Below are 19,985 nucleotides of genomic sequence, written 5' to 3' on the forward strand. Positions count from 1 at the left end.
GTGGACATCAAAATCTTGGCGGCCATATTGGCAGCCCGCTTTAATCAGATTTTGCCTACAATGATTGGAGAGGGTCAGACGGGTTTTGTTAAGGGACGCCAGGGAGTGAGGAATGCGAGGCAACTTATAGCGGCATTAAGCTATCATTCTGTGGAAGAAGCCATGATCCTGAGTTTGGATGCAGAGAAGGCCTTTGACTCAGTGTCCTGGGATTACCTGTTTTGGATGTTGAGTCAATATGGCTTTACAGGCGCATTTGTAACATGGCTTGAAACCCTATATAAAAATCCCAGTGTCCGAATCTTGTTGAACAGAGCCCCTACGGACTCTTTTGCACTCCAATGCAGAGTACGACAGGGGTGCCCCCTTTCACTGCTTTTATTTGTACTAGCTATCGAAACCTTGGCCATGAAATTGTGGGCGGAAAAGGGTTTCGCGGGGCTCAGCCTTAGTGGTCACCCTCTTAAGATAGTGCTCTTTGCGGATGACATACTGTTATTTTTGGGGTGACCCCTTATTAGTCTGCCTGTTATTATTAATATTTTTGATCAATTTAAGAAGATAGAGGGGTTGAAGATAAATTATTCCAAGTCTGAAGCCTTGGCGTTGGATCCGCGGCTGCAGACTACCTGGCAGGGCTCCTTTCCATTTGTGTGGGCACCTGGGAAGCTCAGATATTTGGGAGTTTGGGTCCCTAGGGATCTCCACCTTTTATATGATCTTAATATTACTGACACGATTGCCAAAATCCTATCGCAGCTGACAGCATGGTGCCCTCTCGAGCTGAGTTTTTTTGGCAGGTGTGTGATGTTAAAAAAGATCATTATGCCCAGAATACTATATGTTTTGCATATGCTTCCTTGCTGGTTAACGGTTCAGGATGTACAGCGCCTGCGCTCGTGTTTGACTTGGTTTATATGGAAGGGTAAGAAGGCATGCATAAAATATACAATTTTGGAACACCCTAAGGAGGCGGGAGGTTACGGGTTGCCAGATTTTAGGCTATATAATGCGGCCTGCCAGCTGTGGTTTGTGGGAGAATGGATCATAGATCAGTATTGTTACTGTGATGCGGGTTTATTGAATAGCATGGCTGCTCCTTGGTCACCTCTCTCTCTTCTTCAATTAAACCCGTTAGGGTTAAGGGCACTGGTATTTCCAAGATGTTTAATTTACCCTTGTATAAAGGCCTGGAGATGGTTACGACGGTTGAGTGGCCTGCGAGGTCTCTCTTCCTTGTTGACTCCATTGTTAGGGAATCTGGACTTTCATCCAGGCCGGGACTGCAGGGGTATTTTTCAAACCTGGGCTACAAGAGGGGTGGTATTTCTTTTCCACATGTTTGATCCCGAAACACATGAATTCTTTGACTTCCAAACCCTAATGAGAACCTTTCAAATACCATCTAAACATTTCTTTGGCTATTTACAAGTCCAACATTATATACAAGTTCTACATTGGTCGGTGGAGGTACTAGCAGCGGAAACCTTGTTTGCCACAAAACCTTTTGATATGGCATGTCTTACTAACACTATCGCTGGCTGGAAGCGGCTTGGCATGGAATACAAAAGTAGAGATCATCTGACTTTATTGGCATCTCGTTAGTCGGCTATTTTGGACAGAGAAGTGACATCTGGTCAAATGCAGCGATGGTTTAAATCCCTTCATACACAAAACCCAGACTTGGGGCTTCGGGAGTTACAATATCGACTTCTTCATATATCCTATTACGATGATGTATGGCACTTCCGGATGGGGCTAATGGATTCCCCGCTATGCATCAAATGTGGCAAGGAGGAAGACACCTTGATGCATCATCTCCTTCAGTGCACGACAGTATGTCTCTTCTGGACTCAGGTCTTAAAGGTTATCTCTCAGTGTACAGGCATAACTGCTCAACATGCTGGTTACATGGTGGTTACACACCCTCTTCGCAGTCTTCTCCCTTGCCAAATTTGGACGTTTAGCGATGCTAATGGCGTGTTGTACTATTTTGTCAATATGGGTGGAACCGAATACTTCTCCCACTGTTGCACCCTGGTATTGCCGGATGGCATCAGAGCTCCAATTGGAATGCATGGATTGTCTTTTGGGACATCACACAAGAGACAAACTTTACAAGAACTGCTGGCAGGTTTTTTTTTAGGGGACTACCTAGACAGATGCAGGCAAATCTACACACTGCTGGATACTCCAATGTTTGGGCTTAACTTCTCTGATCTCTGGGGGTGGAGGGGGGGTTGGGGGATGAAGTGAATTGGATGCAGGATGTCTGGTATGCGTGAGGAGAGAGAATGCGGCTGTGGGGGACAGGAGTCCAACCTGGCTCAGGAGATGTATGACTGTTTATGGGGTGGTAGGGTGGATGGAAATTTGAAGTGATAAAAGGAAAGGGGGCTGTAGATGGCTGTGCTTTTCTCACTGTCCACAATGATTAATATTTTTGTTACGTCATACTGAGGCTTCAACATATAGTTGAAACTCTTGTTTCTGTATAATGCTGTGAGTATTGTTTTTTTTGCGCGAATTTGTACATCCCTTGACAATAAAAACTATTTTGTCAAAAAACCCCCCACAAGATGTCTTCCAAAGGAATCTGAGCAGTAACAGAGTATAGCTGAGAGAAGTATTGCCAAAAAACCTTTTCATTACCCTGAGAGGTTGAAATGCCTATTTCTCGACTGTCTTTAATTCGTAATATTTATTTATTTATTTAAGGGTTTTTTATATACCGAGGCACGTTTGCAAAACATCACCTCGGTTCACATTGTAACATAACTTAGCAACAAGCTTTACAATATTATCATTTTTTTTTTTTTTTTTTAACAGGGAGAGGGTTAACAATGGTAGGAGAATATGATACGAGAATTATATACATATGTACATATTAGTTCAAATAATTGAATTAAATCAGAGCAATTAGAGTAGATTGCAGGGGATGGTAATAAGGGAAGGGGAGGAGGATGGGTATATCCACAGGGGGTGGAGGGAGAAAGTAGAAAGGGCGAGGGTCGGAATGGAGGATTTTGTCGCATCTAAGGGGAGAGTCAGTTCGTTAGTCAGGGTACGCTAGTTTGAACAGCCATGTTTTAAGATTGTGCTTGAATTTTTTGTGGCAGGGTTCAAGGCGGAGTTGGGAAGGCATTTTATTCCAGTGGGTGGTTCCTGCAATAATGAATGATCGCTCTCTGAAAGTAGTGTGCTTCATGAACTTAGGAGAGGGGGTCTGGAGTTTGGCCTGGTGAGGCGTTCTTGTGGGCCTAGTCGGGGTGTGAAGCAGGAGATGTTCAGGGAACCATTGCATGTCATGGTTATGAATGGCTTTGTGTATGAGCGTGAGTACTTTATATACTATTCTGAAAGTTACGGGGAGCCAATGTAATGATTGAAGGACGGGAGTAATGTGGTCATGACGGTGGGTATTGGTGAGGATGCGTGCAGCGGCATTTTGTAATAACTGTAGGGGTTGTAGCGTACATTTTGGTAATCCTAGGAGGATAGCGTTGCAATAATCAATTTTGGACAGGATCATCGCTTGCAGTACTGTGCGGAAGTCAGAGGTGTGGAGCAGAGGTTTAATTCTCTTCAGGGTGTGGAGTTTGAAGAATCCGCTTTTTATAGTGGCTGAAATAAATTTTTTGAGGTTAAATTGGTAATCTATCATGATGCCAAGGTTGCGGACTAGTAGGGTAGGAGGGCAACCGGGTAGTGAGGGGGTGGGGGAGAGACTGCATGAAGGGTTGTTAGGGGGAGAAAGAATGAGTAGCTCTGTTTTGTTAGTATTGAGTGCTAGGAAATTATCGGAGAGTAATTTATTAATCTCAGAAAGAGCAGAGTTCCAGATCTTCATTGCATTTTCAATGGAATCATTGATAGGAATGAGTATCTGCACGTCGTCAGCATATATAAAGTGCTGGATGCCCAGATTGGAGAGGAGATGGCAGAGGGGGAGGAGGTATATATTAAAGAGGGTTGAAGAGAGGGATGAACCTTGTGGTACTCCTTGAGAAAGTTTGACAGGGTTGGATTTGTTACAACCAATTTTTACACTGTAGCTTCTGTCACTAAGGTATGATTGGAACCATAGTAGGGCTGTGCCGGCAATGCCAATTTCCATGAGGCGTTTGATGAGTGTGAAGTGGCTGACAGTGTCGAAAGCCGCAGAGATATCTAACAGTGCAAGTATGTGGGATTGTCCATTGTCTATGGCTTTAAGTATAGATTCTGAGAGGGTGATGAGTAGCGTTTCTGTGCTATGGTGTTTGCGAAAACCATATTGGGATGTGGAGAGTATGTTGTGTTCGTCAATATATTCGGTGAGTTGTTTGTTGATAATCTTTTCCAGTATTTTGGAGAGGAAGGGGAGGTTTGATACAGGGCGATAGTTGGTTAGGTTATTGGGATCCAAATTAGGTTTTTTGAGAGTGGGTTTGATAATGGCATGCTTGAGTTGCTTTGGGACTTGGCCAAGGGTAATGGATTTGTTCAGAATGTTAGCGATGTGTTTGGCTGTAGTAGCAGGGCATGTGAGTAGTATTTTGGTGGGCAGGTTGTCTGATGGATGATAGGCTGGTTTGATTTTTTTGAGAGTGGGTCTTCCCAATCTTGAGAGTGGGTCTTGAGTGGGTCTTGAGAGTGGGTCTTCCCAATCTTTTTTCGCACAGTTCTTGCTAAAAAGATACCCACTTTGTTCTCAGGTTGATAACATTTTGATTTAACCAGCTTGAAAGCCCTTTCAATTTTATCAGTTTCAAGGGAGCATCGTTCCCTGTGACAGGTTTCCTACTTTTTGTATGTTCTGGGTAAACAATCACGCTTGTGCTGATCTTCTAATCTTTTAATTTTAATGGTCAAGGTTTGAACCTTAGTCACATGCTCCTTTTTAAGGAAACTGGCAAAACTAATTAGTTTACCCCAGAACCAGGCCTTAAATGTTTCCCATCTAAGTATTGGAGAATAGTCTTCAGCTGGGTTAAAGACAGTAAACTCTTCATCAGCTTCTTTCAACAGGTCAGGGAAGTGAGCATGGCCCAACAAAGTATTATTTAATTGCCACATAGGCATACAGGTGGGGGGGAAGTCTCTCCCAGAGACAAAGTAAGTATCACCGGAGAGTGGTCCGACAGTGTGCTAGCTAAAATATCACATCCATGAATTGTAGATACTACAGAGGAGGAGCAAAGAAAAAAGTCCAATCTAATGTACATGTTTTGTCTAGGAGAATAGAAAGTATAGTCATGAGCCGTTGGGTATGAAAAATCTCCAGATGTCAGTCTGAGCAAGTGTGTCCACATACTCCCTGAGGGCAGGTGACCCTGGGTGTTCTTTATTAGGTCGGGATGATTTGTCTAGCATTACATCCGAGCATACATTCCAGGCACCACCAACATATGGGCATTTCCAAAAACCACCATGGGTATCTAGTAAGCCCATATAAAATGCTCCTTGATCATAATTAGGACCATTTACTGTGGCTAGGGTAAAAGAGTGAGTGAATAGTTCACAGTCAAGCAGAATATAGTGACCTTCTGAGTCTTTATACTGATGACATACCTTAAGGGGTAAGTTTTTATCAATCAATATACCTACTCCCCTACTTAGGGCATTGTGCTCCAACCCAGCCCTGTTTCAGCTTTTCGTGTTCTGTATTGGTTAAATGAGTTTCCTGAAGCATGAGGACCCGTGCTTCCTGTCTGGGTGCAAATTATAGGATACGTTTCCTCTTAACAGGAGATGAAATCCCTCGAACATTCAGAGAAATATACTTAATTAAGTTAGCCATATCATCTACCAGGCATAATAAGCAAGGCGGTATCTGTACCGTTAATAATAAAAGAACAAGTATAAATGAAGAGGTAATGATCTGATATGCACAGGTGGGGTGACAATTGCCTTGGAAGGCCAGATTGGGATTGATATCCTCAGCTGAGAGTAGGAGGAGGAGCAGAAGGTAGAGAAGAGAGGTGGAGTTGTGATAACAGTGACTAGGATGTAGGGAGAGTAGTCATGGCTGGATGAGAGGAAGAACATTTTGAACCTCACTAGCAGTAGGTAGGGCAGAAAACAGAATGGCAGGTGAGGTAAAAAATGTTAGTAGTGGTTTACAGCAGAGAATAAGACTGGAAAGGATCAGCATCAGGATGTGTATTTCTAGTGGAGCCACAGGAAATAAAGAGAAGGAAAAATCTATTGATCTGAGGTAAAGCTATCATGTGCACTTCCTGGCTAGCTGGTGGAAGCCCAAGGGGGTTGGCGTATACTCTGAGGCACCTGGAAGAAGTATGCAGATGTGCTGCAACCTCCCCAAGGAGTGAAAGGTGGGAGCAGTTCAGGCCCAAGGTGACTTCCAGAGTTGACTACCGAGGCAGCTGGGATAAATATGAAAATGGGCTGCAACCTGCTTAGCACTTCATCCACTTGAGTACTATATAGTGGGTGGAAGCTACACAGATAGCATTAATACACTAAACTAAGCATTTTTAGTCCCCTTTTCCCCATAATTCCTCTTCATTATTTCAAACTAGTAGAAAATAAAGTCTGGCACAGGGGGCAGGTTGTTAGTGTTGATTGGAGGAATGGGAAAGCAACTGCAGCTCAGAAGAACTTAAAGGTTGTGGAGAGTGCCTTGTCCTATGTACCTTTTGTGTGATACAGATATAAGAGTGAGGGCATGAGAGCATATTTATCTCCGTCTGTCTTCTGTATAAGTTTGGTTTTGATAGTGAAGAGTGAGAGAAGGTAGGGAGAGAATGGAGTGTGGAAGGAGCTGAGTATCTCTGCATGTGCATAGGTGTGGAAGGCATGTCAGAGATGAATGAGTAGATAGATCTAACAGGGAGGAGAGAAGGATGAGTGGAAGTGTCAGGAGGAGAATGGAAGTTACAGGAAGGAGGTCTATAATAGTGAAGAAAGAGATGGAGAGGGAAGAGGGACTGTTGGAGTAGGGATGCAGTCAGAAAAGAGTGGTGCCAGAGGAGCCCCATATAGCCTAGGTAAGGCCCATTACACAACGGGTGAAGAAGTACAAGACAACATAATAGGGGGAGAAAGGGATAGGAGAAAGGAAAAGAAGAGATGTAAAGGAGATAGGCACATCACAAAACATGTGCCTCCTAAGTCTGTCGAGAATTGAACAGTTTGAAGAGGAGAAGGAAGTGGCAGAGGAGCATGTGGAGAAGGCATAGGAGGAAGAGGAATATCAAGCTGCACCGCAAATAACAGCACAAAGGGCATAACTATGCCAAATGATGTGGAAATTCACTCAGGAGGAAAACCACTGCATTCTGAAGCTGATCTTTGAGAACATATGCATGCTCGTTGGCAGATACTCAACAAGGAAGCTCCTGACAACAATAAACTCTATTTGGAAACAAATATTATTGCATTGCACAGTCACTCTTAAGACAATGGCAAACAGTCTACTAATAATCGGGACCTCAAAGAAAAAGCAGCTAAGATCCATGCATATCAGAATATGTTGAGAGGTGGCATGCCTGTCCCATTTTCTTTACAACACTGGAGCAACATCTCACTGAAAAATTTGGTCTGAACATCATTGTCAGTTTCCCAGGCTCCATGATTACAGCATGAACAATACATCAGGGATGAGCTGTTGAGTTATCTGCTTTACAAGAACACAAAGTAGGAACAGGCCCTGGCCTTATGGAGGTGGTAGGAGGTTACAGGCCTAAGGGGTGGAGGAGCTTTGGATTGCCTTGGGGGCTTAACAGGCACATAACGTTTTGGGAGAACTGGGCTTGAAACTTTTTGAAAGCTTGGGGATTTTGTGGGCCATGTACAGATTGCAGTGTAGGGGCTTTACTTTAGAGGAGTGTGATTTTTCTGTTAAAATATATTCATTCCTTTTTTTTATGTGTGTGTTTAAATTTGTTTATTGAAGCCATACAGGTATAGGTACAATGTAAACAGCAATAACAATAAAATCAGTTATATACATGAAGGTCTGAGTTGAAACAAAGGTAAGCTTATAAGCAGCGTTGGTTACCACCAAGACATAACAGAGCAAATAGCATTATAATAAGAGAGAGTATAAGAAGAAACTAGGGGATAGCCCCAGCAAGGAGGCTATAGAAGGAACAAAAAAAAAAAAAGAAAAAAAAAAGAGGTCAGGATAAGAGAAAAATAGAAAATAAAAAGATGGGGATTGTGGGGGGGGGGGGGGGTAGGGGAGGAGGAGAGGATGACTCATCATGACTATATCAGGAGAGAGGACATCCACACATAGTAGCTTTTCATCTAGAAGTGAGATAAGTGTCTAATGGCTTCCACACTAGAGACCAAGAAGTTAACCTATTAAACTTTACAGCCATAGCCTTTTCATATTTGGAATAAAGACAAACGGAGTTCCACCACAGATGTTCTGAGAGCATATCACTATTCTTCCAGTTATATAAAATATTGTGCTGTGCAACTGTAAATAAAAAATCCAACAATTTGCGGTGTGGGGTAGAAAGCAGGAGGGAGGCATAAGCACCTTTAAGAATAACTATAGGATAGGAGAGTGGAATATCTAGTTTTAAAATGTCATATATAGTTGCCCAGATTTGTGTCCAGAATCTGTGTGTGAAAGGACAAGAGTAAAGCATGTGGTATAAGGTGTCCTTAGCCTCTGAGCATGACCAGCAAGCATGAGATTGGGTTATCCCTGCTCTGTGGAGTTTCCATGGGGTCCACACAGCCCTATGTAGTATAAAGAATGTGTTATGGATCTGTTCCCCCAGAGGGGAGGAGCTAGCAATCTGTTATCGATTAGCTCCTCCCGAGGGGAGGAGTAGCAATCTGTTATGGATCTGCTTCCCCAGAGGGGAGGAGTTAGCAGAATGTTAGTAATCAACTCCTCCAAAGGAGAGTAGTTAGCAACCTGATGTAGATATGTTCCTCCAGAGAGGAGGAGTAGCAATCTGTTATGGAATCTGCTCCCCCGAGGAGAGTAGCCTGCAGTCCGTTGTACTCCGTAGATGGAGTTAGTGATCTGTTATGGGTTGGTTCCCCACAGAGTGGCAGTCTGTTATGATACCACTCTAGTAGTGTAAGGAATGAACACTTTAATGTAAATTGGTGAATCCTTGGGCCGATGGCAGATGACAACACCCACAGGAGGATATCCTGAGAGGGACCACCGGCTAGGCTGGAGTATGGAGACAAACATAGATAGTTCTTTATTAGACAGGAAGTAGAACCACCAGAGGTGGCAGTAGTGAGCTGATGTGCCCGGCAGGGCTGAAGTCCCTCAGATACTGGAATTGCGATCTCTGGGTTGCTGAGCTGTAGAGAGAGACTATAGGTAGTGAGTAGACAGGGTATGCTGGATATATAACCAGTAGTAGATGGTACACTCACAATTGTAGATATCTGTAATGGCTTCTATGCAACAGAGAGTCTTCAGTATATTCAGGAACAGGAGCCATAGGCGAGTACTGGTTCCTATGTGCAGTCTGAAATAAGAACTCACAATATCTGTGTATGAGATGGCTTCTGGAATAGAAGAGAGTCTTTGGCGGGTTTTAGGAACATAGGCCCTCATGGAGCGAGTACTGGTTCCTATCTGCAATCTGTAATAGTAATGTACCAGATATAGGTATGCGATAGCTTCTGAGATAGAAGAGAGTCGGTGAAGAGTTTTAGGAACATGGGCCCTCGTGGAGCGAGTACCGGTTCCTATCTGCAATATGAAATAATAATGCACCAGATATAGGTATGCGATAGCTTCTGAGATAGAAGAGAGTTTTTGAAGGGTTTTAGGAACATGGGCCCTCGTGGAGCAAGTACTGGTTCCTATCTGCAATCTGCAATAATAACTCACGATCTCCATACCTGCGATAACGTCTTAGACAGAAGAGAGTCTTCAGAGATTGGGAACATAGGCCCTCATGGAGCGAGTACCAGTTCCTATCTGTAATAGAACTCACAGTGTTTACGTCTGCAATCGCTTCAAGGCAGTAAGGAGTCTTCTGAGCATTCAGGGATGTAGGCCCTCGCGGAGCGAGTACCAGATCCCGTCTTAGCAGTCTGAAATCAAGAAGAGAGAGCGGGGCCCCCGAGGAGCGGGTACCCCTAGGTAAGTTTGTGGAGGCAGAGCAGCAGAGAGAAGATTTCCCCCCCCTTGCTAACTCGATTCGTAGTTGCAAGCAAAGGCCTTTTAAGTTGTAAGTGGATGACGTCACTACGGGGGGACGCCCCCGAGGTTTGCGCCCTTGCCGGTACAAACTCTGGAGCACGTGCGCATGCGTGCGCCCTTACATCATCAAGAACATGGCGAATTCGCAGCGCCAGGCCATCTCGGGGATTCTGGGGAGAAGTGGTGAGGAGAAGCCGCGGCAGCATCTGTCTGTCAGACCCGAAGGGAGTCGCTACCAAGGTAGAGAGGGTGGAGCGAGGGCAAGAACAGGCATGAACGCAACAGAATGCCATCTGTGTTAAACTGGAAGACAGTGATATACGAACAGAGGTATTCCATACTTACTTCCAGGCTGCCGTGGAAGGCGTTTCCAATAGGTCATCTGACCAGGTGTTGTACAAAGCTTGCACTGCCATGCCTCGGGACAGTTGCTTAATTAATCTATAAAAGTGCAATGCTATATGACCTTTAGAACCATATTCTATATAGATATCAAGTAGATAAGGGGATTTGTCAAAATCAAGTATGCGCTTCTCAGAGGATTGTAGAGCATTATGAAGCTGCAGCCAGGCATAAAATTGAGACTTGGAAATATTGTATCGATCTTGCAACAACGAGAAAGGGCACAAAGCACTATTTTGAAACACATCGGAGAGAGACCATATATTAGCATCTTGCCATATAGGCCAATTGAGAGGACTGCTGTCAATATGGATTAGGGTATTCCCCCATTAAGGGGCTATCTTTTAAGCTTGCCATGAGCAGGTTAGTGGTGGGCGCAAGGTTTCCAATTCTGCAAACGCCCTTTGGAGAGAGCATAGTATCGGATTAGAAGCATACCGAGGAGATAAGGTCATGCCAGGGAAAATTTCCAATGGGAAGGGGGAGAACAGATTTCGTTCTATGCAGAGCCACCATGGGTGATCCAGTGTATGGTCTTGAGGAACAAGTATTGATAACCCTGCTGTAAAATGAAAGCTTGATGATAAGCATAAAAATCTGGAAAATTAACCTCCCCTAATTGCTTGCTGGCCTTTAGCTTTTTAAGTGCAATCTCAGGAGCTTTATTGTGCCATAAGAATCTTGTTAATAAGCGGTCCTCGTGGGTGTAGAAATCTGCAGAAAAGAAAATGGGAATCATGGAGAGAACGTAAGTGATTTTTGGGGCTAAAACCATTTTAATAGTTTCCAGTCTGCCCCACCAGGTTAAGTGTAGTGGAGGCCACTGTAATGCAGCATCCAGGAGCTGTTGCAAGATCATCGTTTCACAATAGGTGATCGTGTCCACTAGGGATGTGCAGAGGGACACCATTCATTGCATTCAGGATTCGGATTCATTGGGGGGCAGATACGTTGCATTCAGCCGTATGGTGCCCCGATACGTTAATACGTCAATTTCTATTCATTCCCCTGTTAAAATTAAATTAACTACAACCCCCCACCCTCCTGACCCCCCCCCCCCCAAGACTTACCAAAACTCCCGGGAGCGACCTCCTGCACTCCGGCCATCGGATGCCAGTACTCAAAATGGCGCCCATTGCCTTTGCCCTCACTATGTCACAGGGGCTGACATAGTGAGGGCAAAGGCGATCGGCTGCCAGTATTCAAAATGGCACCGGGAGTGACCTCCTGCACTCCAGCCGTCGGTTGCCAGTACTCAAAATGGCGCCGATCGCCTTTGCCCTCACTATGTCACAGGCCCCTGTGACATAGTGAGGGCAAAGGCGATCGGCGCCATTTTGAGTACTGGCATCCAATGGCTGGAGTGCAGGAGGTCACTCCCGGACCTCTGCTGGACTTTTGGCAAGTCTTGTGGGGGTCAGAAGGGTCCCCCAAGACTTGCCAATAGTCCCTGGTGGTCCAGCGGGGGTCTGGGAGTGACCTCCTGCACTCGGACCGTCGGCTGCCAGTAATCAAAGTGGCGCCGATAGCTTTTGCCCATACTATGTCACAGGGGCTACTGGTGCCATTGGTCAGCCCCTGTCACATGGTAGGAGCACAAGATGGCGCCGATGGCCATGTGACAGGGGCTGACCAATGGTACCGGTAGCCCCTGTGACATAGTAGGTCAAAGGCTATCGGAGCCATTTTGAAACCGGGACCGAGGGTGTGAGTGCAGGGTATGGCTCCCGGACCCCCCGCTGGACCACCAGGGAGTTTTGGTAAGTCTTGGGGGGTCAGGAGGGTGGGGGGTTTATTTAAATTGGTTTCTTTAGGCTGCTGAATAATTCGGCAAAGATTTGTGTGTTCGTGGGGAATTGCGATACGTTTCGCTTCCCCATGAATACAACAAATATGGCCACATCCGTTGCGGATTGCCAATACGTAGGGACCAAATGCACACTCCTAGTGTCCACTAGGTTCATGTAGAAATATACCCCCAGATATTTGAGACCTTTATGCACTTATTGTATCTGAAACTGGGAGAGATCTATAATAGTGCCACGGTAATTTAAGGGGAGGAGTTCCGTTTTATGCCAATTGATTTTGTAACCAGAAAGAGAATAATAAGTGGATATGAGCATGAAAAGGCTAGAGAGGGAAGAGGCAGGATTTGAGAGAAAGAGAAGAACATCATCAGCATAAGCAGACAACTTAAACATTTCAGTGCCAACAGCAATCCCAGTAATAGATGAGTCATGTCGAATAGCCGTCAGCAATGGTTCCAAAGCCAGGTTGAATAATAGCGGGGAGAGAGGACACCCCTGCCGTTTACCTCTAAAATGGGGGAAATGAGTGGACATCTGGTTATTGATATATAGAAAAGCAGAAGGGGAATGATACAAGTGTATCCAGGATAGAAAGGTGATATAAGCTTAGACACCTTGATGGGAGTGTCCAGGCTAGCCGTTTGAACATCTGTGAGAGGAACATGAGGTAAGGATGACAAAAATCTATGAGTCTCTTCAGATGGTAAGGATACTTCGGATTGGTAGAGGGAAGCATAAAAGTCTCGGAATGCTTGCAAAATCTCAGTATCTGAAGTCAACAACTGTTTAGAAGGGGATTGAATTTTCACAATTCATTTTTTTATCCATTCTTTTCTTTAATAGAGATGATAACAAATGACCACATCTGTTATTTTCAGCATAATAGAGAGCTTTGGTCTGAAAGAGATTCAGCTTCACTTGTGAACTGAATAAGTGATTGTATTGATATCTGGCTTTTAGTAAAGTATTGAAAGTCAAAGGTGAGGGAGCTAGGATGTGAGCTTGTTCCAGTAAAGCAACCTCTTGATGCAAAGCTTGAAGAGCAGCCCTCTGGGTTTTCTTCTGAGGTATGGAATAACTAATTACTTCGCCCCGGATCATAGCTTTAAAAGCTGCCTAGAGAGTAGGGATAGCAATGTCTGATGTGGTATTAAGTTGGAAGTATTCCAAGATCTTGATTTTGAGCAGATCCATGAAAGCAGGATCTGATAAAAGAGTGGAGTTGAAGCACCATTGATGATCTATTTGTAAACTGCAGGTAAGTGTTACCGTAGCATGATCTGAAATTAAAATCAGGCAGATCTTAGCCGAATGTATCTTGGGGATCATACTGCTGGAGGTGAGGAAAAAGTATATCCTCAAGTAGAAAGAATGTGGGAAGGAAAAGAAGGTGTAGCCCAGGCCATTAGGATGAAACAAACTCCGGGGATCCGAAAGTCCATAAGTAGAGATGAGATGACTCAGCATGGTTGTGGATTTGGAGAGATTAGGTTTAGCGGACGATTTTATGTCTAGGATAGGGTTTAGGGGTTGATTAAAGTCGCCCCCTATTATGCATTGTGTTGAGTCCAAGGAGAGCATTTGTGCAAATGCTGCTTAAAAAAAACCAGCTCATCCTGATTGGGTGCATATAAAGAGAATAGAGAACTTTTCATTCTGTAGGAGAATATGAAGAAGATTCCAACAGCCATCAACATCTGCTGCCTGATGCAGAATCTGCGCACCCAAACATTTGTGGAGCAAAATAGCGGTCCCTCTCTTTTTCTTGACTGCTGGGCTAAAAAACACCTGACCCATTGCTGTTTTAGCTTGCATGATTCTGAATTATTCAGGTGGGTCTCTTGATTGAGCGCAATGTCCACTTGCAGAGATTGCAGAAATGTTAGTATCTTTTTTCTTTTGATGGGGTGTGAAAAGCCATTAACATTTAGTGAAACCAGAGTAAAATGAGAGATGGTAGTCGTCATGAGTGAGGTGTAGCGGATATTGACAGGTGTAGAAAGCCCCCATGTGAATCAAAATGATCTATATCTATATAAGAATCAGGGCAAAAACAAGAGGGGAGGAGAGCAGGGAAGGAGACAACAGGAGAAAGAGAGAAGGTGCAGGTATACATAGAAAGAGAAGGGAGTAAGCATGAAAAAGAAGAGAGGATAAAGATCTTGAGGCACTAAGACCAACCAGTACAAGCACTACAGGTCAAAAAGGAATAAAGAGCCTCTAGGTGGACTGATGGCTCCAAACTCTTGGCTTCCACACTCCAAACACTTGATAATACACATATAAAAAAAAACCTTCATACAATGCCAACAGAAGTCCCAATAATGGATACGCTCTGTATTAATTACAAACAGTATAGATTGGGCCCCAAAAAAAGAAAGGAATACACCACGGACTATAGACTACTTCCTTATGAAGAGAACGAAGAACAAAAAGAATTAGGAAACAATCGCAGGAATAAAAAAAAAGAAAATTGAGACCTCATCAGTCTGAGAATGTGTGTTCAGACATCGCTGAAGAATCTCCAGTTTAGCAGGAAAAAAAGAGAGTACAACTGAATAGGAAGCCTCTCATGTAACCGTTCCTGAAGCTTCTTCTTGAAGTAGCAAGAAATCTTTCGAGGTGTGAAAGATTTTCATCTGGTTATTAAAAGTTATTTTCAGCTGTGCCGGGTATAGGACGCCATATTTCGCTCCTAGGGCCTGCAGCCGAGGCTGCATGGCAAGAAAAGCCTTCCGGTGAACAGCCATTGTTTTCGCCAAATCAGGAATGAAAAGGATCGACTGGCCTTGGTAGTGAACAGGGGCTTTGCTCTGAGCCGACGTTAGAATCATCAAGGCTTGAGGGTATCTTAGAACTTTAAAGATTATAGGCCAGGGGAACCTCGGGTTTCGCAGCATCTTGGAAGGGACCCGGTGAGCCCTTTTGATTTCAAAGGGTTGATCGAAATTTACCTGCAGAGTGGAGGGAATTAGTTTAAGTACGAAGTCCAATATATCCGATCCTTCAGCCCCTTCCGGAACTCCTAATATCCTAATATTATTGCGGCTGTTCCTGTTAGATAGGTCCTCTATGTCTTGTTGCAGCTTCTCGACATCTTTGGTTAGATGTGGTAATGGTACAGTTGCCAACAACAGAGATGAAGTTAGCGTCTCCAGATCATTGAGTCGTGTTTGAAAGACATTCATTTCAGTTGACATAGTTTGAAGGTTGCCGCGAATAGCCGTTGTAGCATCGATGTTAAGCTGAATTAGTTCCTTCAGTTGCTTTAATTCGGTCAGAGCTAAATCCGCCAACGCCATCGATTTAGGTGTTGGGGCCTTGTCCGGTGAGGGAGGATCTTGCTTCGCTCTTTTCATGCCAACTGCGGCTGCGAAAGCAGCCTCCATTTTGCCAGATTTAGAAGTAGCTGTTGCGACCGTCACTGCCCAATGTCTCCACTCTGCCCTTCTTACCTCTTTGGTGACTCTTCCTGCGGTTGACAGACGTTTGGCTGCTGTGGCATCTTCCTGCTGTCCTATCTGGCATCCCCGTACCAGCTTGGGTGCTGCCTCCCGCCATGCTGTTCAGCTGCCTAAGGGCACACGCGCCGCGTGTCCCTGCTTCAAGTACCTTCAGTGGTGCGAACCTCAGGGGCGCCCCCCTGTGATGATGTCATGCATCCAGGATACAAAAAGCCTACGCGATTGCTAGCTTATGAGTTAGCAAGGTTAGAACTCCTTCGGATGGGATTCGCTCTCCGAACCTAGCTACTCTGCCTCCACTTGGACAACTCTATTGGGGTACTCGCTCCTCGGGGGCCTCTTTCTCTTTTCTCTTTCAAGTCGCTGTCTGGAACTGGTACTCGCTCCTTGAGGGCCCATGTTCCTGGACTTGCTATCTGGACTTCACTTCTGCCTGGAAGACACCGCTGCCTATTAGGGATGTGAATCATTTTTTGATGATTTAAAAATATCGTCCGATATATTTTAAATCGTCAAAAATCGTTAAAGAGCTCGATACAATAGAAATTCCCCCGATTTATCGTGAAAAATCGATAATCGGGTTAGTGTCCACTAACGGGAGTTATTTGGGGGGAGGGCAGGAAAACCGGCACACCAAAACAACCCCTAAACCCACCCCGACCCTTTAAAACTAATCCCCTACCTTCCCCCACCCTCCCAAACCCCCCCAAAACATTTTAAAATCACCTGGTGGTCCAGTGGGGGTCCCGGGAGCGATCTCCCGCTCACGGGCCGTCGGCTGCCACTAATAAAAAATGGTGCCGATCAGGACTAAGCAGGGATATAGTATGAAGCATAAGTGAACATTTGGAAACAGGAAGACCAGGTGAGATGAATCAGTGGATATGGAGAAATGAGAAAATATGCTGGAATCGATGAAGCAAGGTAAATTCTGGAAGCAGGACTCCAGCAAAGGGACAGAGAATGAGAACCAAACAATTACATAAGCCCAGACAGAAAACCATTTTTAATGTGCGTTTCAGTCATGTTTTTATGATTTTTATGATTTACATGTATGTGTTATTGTATGTTGTAGCCCCTGACGTACCCCCAATGTAAGACGGCGAAACTTGGCCAGAGTTGGGCATTGTTCATTTACTCGTGTTACTACCCAATAAAGGATACTATTTGGACATCTGGCTGCTAATCCTGTTTTGTTGCCCTCACGGCTTTTTTAGACAGCCTTCCTTGCTGTTTCTTCAGCCATTCCCTCAGAGGACATCTAGTCTTGACAGAGTGTAAGGAGAAAAAGGACTGTGCTCAGATGTTGCTTGGCCCAACCCTTTCAGATCCATCCGAGTGATGTCTGTGAGCAATCTGATGGCTCTGACTATGGGAATTGCCATCTGTGCATTCTTCCTCTAAGAGCACTCTGTAATGTTGGGGAATTAACCGTATGATTCCACATTTTGTGAGAGCTCAAAGTTATATGGAAAAAGGTGCATATTCAAATCCAAAGATTTTTAAGAAGTGAGATGAAAGAAACCATAGATGACCAGACAGATGTTCATGCTGAAGTCTTCAATGCTTGTTTGGCCATTGGACAAACTGTCCACAGGAATGACCATTGCTGTATACTAGCTAAAAGATCACATGGATCAACCCTAGCATCATGCACCCCTTCTAGGAAAGGGACCCTTTAGGTGTCTTAACTTGAGGTGTCTAAAGTCTGAGCAGGCACTGGGAGAACCTAAAGTAAGGCATCCATTGCTGGAAACCAGTGCTGAGTGCCTAAATTAATTTCTCCGCACCATCCCCACCCATTCTTTAGATGTCTTGTGATTTAAAGTGCCTAATTTTAAGGGCTGTGCTCAGGAAACATTTTAAATCTGAAGGTCTAGGTTCCCAACTTGAAGTTAATTCTCTAGGGCTTTGGAACAGAAGGCTTTTAGTTCATGGCACACTACTAAACAAGCTGATTGTGCACACTAAGCTTTAGGGCACAGACCCCTAAATTAGGAGTATGCTGGTGTCAGAAATGGGATTTTTCTTAATAACTAGAATCAATCTCCTCCATAAAACATGATTTTTTAAAATTCATATTTCTTAGCATGATAAAAGGGATGTTTCTGAAATCTCCCTTTAACATGTGACTCCAGTGTGGTGCATTCACCACCTCCATAAGACTAAATGCTGCAGAATATGGCTGCCAGAAAATGTGTTAAGGGCCAAAGCAACTGATGACATATAGCCAATCATAAATCAGTTTTGGTGGCTCACGATCAAATACAGGATACTCTTTGCTTTGCCTTCAAATACATGAATAAACCTGCCCCTGATGTTCTCTTGTGGGAGTGTAGGAAAATAGAATCTGGGAGAGATATTTGATCCTCCCAATTGTCTCCCCCATCCTCTCCTCCTCTGGCATCTACCAGATTACCTTATTCAAGACTTCATGTATTCAGCTGCTGTGCTCCAAAATTAAGGAACAAGATATCCCTATCTCTATGGCTAGAGACACGTTACCTTACCTTCTGGAAGAAAGTTAAGGCTTAGCTATTCAGCCAGGCCTTCTCCTAGATTCCATAATAAAGAATGTAGCAAAGACTGTGTAAGAGACTTCTCTACCACTTGACTACCAGAGCGTGAACATGAGACTGTATCATCAAACTAGATGACCTCTACAATCTGCCTTGTATCTCTAACCATATCTGTTTATATTTATTTATGTATTTATGGCTCTTCCATTCCGCTACATCCAGCAATGTGATCAGTACAAACAACATACACAATTTTTTTTACATCTTATATGCTCCCTTCATGTTCGTTCCTGTGTTGATTGTATAAATTATTTTGAATATTAATTGAAATGCAACTGCAATTGAAATTTGTAATTATACATTTGATTGTAATCCACCTTGAGACCAACTTAGGAAAAGGTGGAATATCAAATGTTCATCAATCAATCAAATAAAATAAACACATAAATAATGACAAAACATATGCCAGTATATTTTAGAAAATTGTGCAGAAATTTAAAAAATCAGGGCATATAAAATCTGCATCATGGGCAAGGGAATTTGCATCATACAATAAGCCAAAGATAATAAAACCAGAAGAGTCCATTCACTGATTTTAGGTCTTCTTTAATACCATGAAAGCAGGACACAAAAGCTCTTGATACACACCCACTTAAATTATTTAAAATGTGTTCCTCCTTTGGGGCTTTAGAATTCTTTCATAGAGTCTGACATATCATAATCAGTATTTAGAGAAGAAAATCTGAAATACTTGAATTTCTAGAACTTCTTGTAATTTTTTTTTTTTAAATGATCACTGCTTGCCTGTAAATAGACTCCAAACATAAAATTCCTGGTTAGTGATAGATCAACTCAGAGTTTGGGTTGCCCATTAAGTTTCAGAATAAATTAGTAATTTTCAGAAAACCATGGAATATGATTTCAGCACATTTGTAATATTCCAATATTACTACATGCAGCATAAATTGGGTTTTATCTATATTGTTATGTAATTGACATTTGAACATTGCTATTGCATAACTGGATTGGTTGAAAGAAGCCCAATATACCATTGAATCCAGTCTTTTTAAGCATAATACATAGTGCATGGACACAAAAAGCAGGTCTCTTATGCATAATTTTCCTGCACTTCTTACTCCTTTTAAATCTTTCTATTGGAAAAAACTTCACAAAAATAAAAAATACTAGTTGTAACTAATTATAAATAGTTGCACAGGCAAAGACTATTCTAGCCAAATTGTTAACAGATTTTATACTGTTAAAGAAAAACCTTTATAAGCGATCACTGAATAGTTCACTTTATTTTGCTAGAAAAGATATTCCTAGATATCTGTATACTGCATTCAGCTTGTGGAGACTTTATACATGGGTCCTATATTCTGATTTTCATTTCTGATAAAAGGCTCTAAAGAATGCCATTAAAAAGTTAATGATAAAATGTTTTAAATGAACAAAATCTATTGAATCGCTACAAATAAATGCCTATAAGAAACACATTCACTGTAAATGCATAGACCTTTAGCTTAAAGACTGCTCAAGTTTCATTCTTTTTGCATGGGAAGAAGTGATGGCTTCTAAAGGGAAGTAATGCAGTAAACATTCTGCTACAGACATTATAGGTTTTTGTGAATCAGAGCTTAAAAACCCGTGGTGC

The 19,985-nt window shown here is 43.3% G+C and overlaps 1 protein-coding gene across 1 annotated transcript in view; it reads right to left on the minus strand.

Moving 5' to 3' along the window:
* Positions 1-19,985, minus strand: part of LOC115084320 (anterior gradient protein 3-like) — a 73,435-nt gene that overhangs the window by 53,083 nt on the left and 367 nt on the right. The window lies entirely within an intron of this gene.

The sequence above is a fragment of the Rhinatrema bivittatum genome, chromosome 2 (genome assembly GCF_901001135.1).
Source record: "Rhinatrema bivittatum chromosome 2, aRhiBiv1.1, whole genome shotgun sequence".
Lineage (NCBI taxonomy): Eukaryota > Metazoa > Chordata > Amphibia > Gymnophiona > Rhinatrematidae > Rhinatrema > Rhinatrema bivittatum.